This window comes from Pangasianodon hypophthalmus, chromosome 26 (assembly GCF_027358585.1).
Source record: "Pangasianodon hypophthalmus isolate fPanHyp1 chromosome 26, fPanHyp1.pri, whole genome shotgun sequence".
Lineage (NCBI taxonomy): Eukaryota > Metazoa > Chordata > Actinopteri > Siluriformes > Pangasiidae > Pangasianodon > Pangasianodon hypophthalmus.
Window position 1 is genome coordinate 1,484,662 of NC_069735.1, and position 6,004 is coordinate 1,490,665.

Consider the following 6,004-nt stretch of genomic DNA (forward strand, 5'->3'; position numbering starts at 1 on the left):
ATTAAAGAATTCTAAGAAATCCATCGTGTTCTTTGATAACTTAAAAAGATAATAAATGAAATTTTTAAAAAGCTGATTGAATCTAATCAGATTGTGGATAAGCGTTCCACCAGGAGATGGTGCTGCAGGTCTAGAGTGGTACTAAGAGACATTTTTACCAGAACAAAATCGTTTCTAAGTTCAAAATCTTTACATCACAAACCACATCTGGTGGCTAAAATCTATATCTAAATATCTATATCTAATCAAATAAATTTATAAATAAAACTGTAAAATTCAGTGCGATTTGAATCCTTTTCAAACCTTTTCAAGCAATTTATTCAGCACTTTACTGATGTTGTTTATGTAACATTTTATGGAAGTCTCCAGTGTCAGCGCTTTGTAACTTTGTCTTCAGGGCGGAAGAGTTTGCAGTTTCTCTAACATTTTACAACAAGCTGCATTTTTTTTGTCTTATTATTAACTTCAAGAGAGAGAAAAAAAGAGAAGGATCGACTGTTTTTAGCTGCTATAACATAAGTGCTAAGAAGAACTACCTTCCACAAAAAGTATGATAAAAAGTATGATATGTCATTCTTTAATAAATAATATAATGCAGTCCTCGGGAAATTGCTGCGGTATAAGACGAATATAACGCTTCAGGATGTGCAGTTACAGGAAAATGATCAACTTCAGGCTGATAACGATCGTCCACCATGTCGCGTTTTTTTATTCATTGTTAGTTTTATATATTCATTTGAATTTATGCAGCTTTCATAAATAATGCTTTACAATTCTTTCGTTCAGAAAATGCACATGGAAACAGAGGAGTGGACTGATAATGCAGGAAGTGGTGAGAAGTCAGGAAGTGAGGAGTTTTAGTAGACAAACAGGAAGAGAAGACAGGTATGTGCTTCGAGGAATATTCAGGTTACGTGGAAATTCTCAAATCGTTGATAGGAAGTGAGAAAATTCATACGCAAAAAGACTAATTACCCGCAGATCATCAGAGTTAAATGCTCGAAATGCAACGTATACATCCGCTTTATCAGTCTGTAAAATAATTAAACACTGAAGACGCTTGTCGTTCTGGAAACATGCCCTAAAATACCCTCTAAATTATATATTGATTGCAGATGATCTACCTAAAGTCACGTAGATATTCAGGAAAATTTTAGATCATTTTCGTAAGCACCCTTCCACCCGCCTTAGACAAAACTACAGAAGTGAAACAATATGCTAGCTACAAGTAGTGATGTCATTACCCTAATTATGTTTGTCAGTAGCATAGTAGTAGCTGTAATGTCTCTTTCCAGTAACTAGCTACTTTTTATTCGGTGTAGAGTTTCTAGCTAGCTAGATATTTCCAGAACGAGAAATAGTAATAGATCAAGCCCTGTCTTTGTTTATTTTGTTAACAGTCATGTTAACTGCTTCATAAGAATGGTTTACAAATAAAAAAAAAGCGTAATCCTTGTTAAAAACGCTAAATATATTAGCTGTACAATAAAATGAAAACGCCACAGTTTGACAAAGTAGCATCAGTATCGTTAGCTACTTTTCTGGTTGTAGCTTGTAGTGAAGCTAGCAGCTTTATCAAAGTGGTAGCTTAGCAATTTTAAAATCATGAGTAGCTCGTAGCTTGACAAATTACATCTGCAAAGTTTCTGAAACACTACATGTGTTAGCAATACAGAAACCTAGCCAGTAGGTGTGGGCGATGTGACAAAACATCATATCCGATTCTCAGACACATTTCTAAGATGCACGATATGTATCACGATATATAACTTGCGAAGTCTTTCCCAACAATACATTATTGTTGCATTTTTTCAATGAGATTTAATGTAAAAAAAAAAACATTTTATGAAAAAGACTGTACCACTGAAAAGGATTAAAATCTGTAAAAATATTAAAAAGTTTACAATTTACAGGCATATAATATATTTTTAATTATGTACAAAGTTTTAACATCTGCTTCAAGTCAGTTTGGATTTTTTTTTTTTTAAATCAATAAAAAGATATCACGATACCCATAATGTCTCAGAAAACTGTATTGTGACATAATTTGTTATGATATCAATATTATTATCATTATATCACCCAAGCCAGGTCAAAAGAACTGTTTATGAGAAAATATAGTTTTGCTGCTGCAAATAATTAAATTTCAGAAATTGAATAAAAGTCTCTTTCTTGCTCTAGAGGACTAGTGAAGAAAAGTAATCGCAGGCCTCATGGCTCACTCGTGTCATTCAGAATTATTATAAATATCAGTATAATCAACAATAATTTTTTTTAAAAATTAACATCCATGAATGATCATCATTATTCCTAAATTCTAGTTAAATGAGTTAATCATGGCTACCTGGAAAGTACAGAAATGAAAGCGAACCTTTTTGTCCACCAGGGGGCAGTCTTGGCGTAGAAATGTACTGTATGATCTGTGTATTGTGTATTAAATTGACCTTCCTGCCTGTTTGCATACTAAGCAAAGTCATTACAAATCTCTTTAAGCGCTTTATCTCTTCCGGTGGACAGAAATTTTCAAAATAGGGTCGTGGAGTACACAGAATATCAAAAAGTGTTTCAATGTTTGGCTACTTTGAACAATAACGATGATTTGCATGAGACAAAACATGGGAGAGAGATGGGAATGCTTTGTCTCTGATACAATAAATAATTTAGAAGTCTTGCTTTGAAGCACATTTAAAAAAAAAAAAACGAATATAGAAATGGAGTTGTTTGATTTGATTTGTGCTGCAGTCCATATGAGTACATCACAACAAAAGATTTTTTAAAGACCTTCTTGACAAAATGTCCGTTTGAGATTCTAAACCGATAAAACACACAGGTGCGAGGTGAACGTGGTCTTGGCAGCACGTCTGAATTTCAATTGAATCTCCCCGAGTCGCAAAAAGGGCTACCTTGGCTCCTCGCTGACAGGTGTAAGATTAACTTTGTTAGGCGCGGGCTCGTCCGTGCGCAACAAATTAAATTAATGGAACAAATTTCCCCTGTAATTAAGATAAAAATTCATGTCAGCTATAACCTTGCTGAGCGCTAATTATGTACAAATGATTTATCATCTGTTTCGGCCGGAATATTAATCTTCGCCTCTTCTCCTGGTGTTAAGAGATGAGGCTTGATTAACACTGACAGTTTTTGGTAAAGGGAAGAACGCAGCGCACAGCCAGGCTGTGGAGGATTGCCTCCTTAGTTCAAGCCTCACTCAATTAGCAGCTAGCGCATGTGCAGGCAAGCAGAACCTTTCTGCGGTGACTAAATACCCGAGCTTTCACACAGAGGCACAGTACAAAATTGTTGCTGTTGTCGGCAGTGGGGCTTTCACACGCAAGCATGATGAAAGAAAGAAAGAAAAAAAAATCCCAGAAATATCACGAGCTACAAAATGGTTGTGTTACAGAAATAATGGGATGAAAAAAAACAACCCATGCACTTTAAGTAGGAAATAAAACATTTCTAGGTGCTGTTATAGAAAAAGGGGAAACAATTGCATATGAACAACATGAAAAGAACATTTTTCTTAATTAAAGTATGACACAACATTCTTTTTTATCCATTTACAGTTACGTTTAATGTTGTGGAATGTCCATGAAACAAGTTAGTTCCTGTTCTCGCTTTCGTTATAGCAGCTATAATCTGTATTAAAAAACACAGCTTGACATGTTACCAAGCAACCGTATGGCGTAAACTCCTCTGTCCTGAAGATGTCGGAAAAGTTACAAAGCTCTAACACCCTTCATAAATGTTAAATAAATATCTCCTAACAGAAAACTTCACTGTTTCAACAATTACACGTGTTTTTAAGCATGTTTATGTGGAGTGTCTTCCGTAAATGTCCCCATGTTATTATAGATACGATAACGCAGCCAGCACTACTGTGGTGCTGTTACACCTTCCGACCAATCAGAATGGAGAATTCAACAGCGCTTAATAGACTAAGGTAGCTTCTATAGATCCGACATTCACATTAGATTATTATATTGAACATTTGGCTAAGTGTGAAAGCTGTTTTCGAGCCAGAGAACCAACCCCTGGTCCCCTTGAAAAGGGTGATCTGGGGCTCACATCAGGTGTTGAAGCTATCCGAGTAACGAGATTGGTTGAACTAGTCACATTGCTTCCTGTTTCAAGTTTGGAAAGGGTTGTTATGGTCAGCAGAGAAGATGGAACGTCTTTATTGATATATAAAACCAGACTTTCACTGGACTGGAGCACTGTAATTAGCTCACCCCTGTGGTGTTAAATCTTTTTATACGAGGATGGCTCCTGGTTTGCAGATATTCCCGCAAGATGACATGCCAAGCGCCCAAAATGCACTGTTCTTCAAGCAAATGGATGGAGCTAGTGCCTCCCTTTTTGCAAGCCTGCGTGCACAAAAGTGATGTGAGAAATTGCTAAATCAATTCACGGCTCGGAAGATGTTCTTCTATGTGAATGCAAACCTGTGATTATTTTAAGCCCCACCCCCAACCAAGGCCAGGATCGTTCCGGGGTGCAGACTCGAGCATACCGAGGCAGGTATTTTGTACCTTTATATGAGCAGGATCAGTCTGAACGACATCATGAGTGCACCTGTCGGTGTGTGATGCTAGCAAAGAAATCACCAAATCACTAAACTGTATATGCTAAGAACAGGTTCAGTGCTTTTGAACTCACTCTCTTTGAAATACCTTCGTTTTTTCGCGAGCAACCGTTTCGTGAAGCAGGATCTTCAAACATTGGTGCTCATTCCCAAACGGGAGGGGGTTTTTGACGTGATGATCAGGCAGCGCCAAGGCCTGCTAATGGCGGATCAGTTTGAGGCAGAAGGAGATTTATTCAGGGCTGCTGACACTCGCTCTATATACCGCTGATAACAGCGGAGACCCTGGATACTGCGCTCAGCAGTGGATGATGAATGGAGTGCCGAGCTGTAATTACTTATCGTTTCAGCCTTTTCTTCTCTTTCCCCCGTCCCTCCTCCTCCTCCTCCTCCTCTTCTTCTCTGCGACGGAAGCACCGTCTTTGCCCTCCCTTTTTTTCCCCCCGCCAACTCTCCTTTTTCTAACCCCCCTAGTCTTAGTAGTAGGACTTTGGGAATACGCGATTACAGCACATTGTCTTGAGGCACAAATTAATTTATGGAGGTCCAGTCAAAACGGTGGCGTATCGTACGTATTGTATTCAAGACTTGTCATGGGGTGTAGGAATGGGTAATTGTTAGGAAATGAAGGAAGGAACTTAACTTTCGCTGGTGTACCCTTGATTTTAATTTGCCCCTTGATGCAGTGTGTTTTTGCTGGAATTCCGAACATTTGCAAATGTTACTGCAAATGGCTGGTGTTCCTCCAAGCTGGTTATGATCAGTGCTTTGGCTGGCGTGACCTTTTCTTCAATACTGAGAACATTGGAAGTTTATTGGCATGTACTTCAAGCAAGAAGAATCCAATAAAGAAAGCAACAATTCCCAAGAAGAAACCCTGTTTGATTTTGGATTTTCGTTAGTTTTCCTTTGATTTACATTCCAGAGTTCTCCATTCCAGTTGGTGACCATATTCCGGACAAGTCACTAGAACTTTCTTTACTGTAAACACGATGACAACAAAGGGAAGACTTGAAGGTCTTATGATCAATAGTGCCAGATTGATGGGGTGTTGATGGAAGTCTGGGTAGAACCTCAACAAAGGTTGTTCAGTAAAGGGAATTTTGAGAAACGTTTTCGAAGTGAGTTAGTAAGGTCATCACAAGACCTTCGATGGTGGATTCATATTTAAACTCATGTAGCTAGAGGCACAAGCATCACATGAATAGAAACACAATCGGGATACAACCGTAATTTTTGTTCATTACTGCTGCAATGGACTTCCTGTTTCTCCAGACCACTTTTATTTTGAATTTGTTTATTTTGAAGTAACCCAAATAATGCTACAATATCTAATAACTAACATATAATAATTAAATAAGTAGCTAAACGAAATTAAAATCCTGTCACGTTTCCCATCAAGGTTTTTTCTCACTTGTT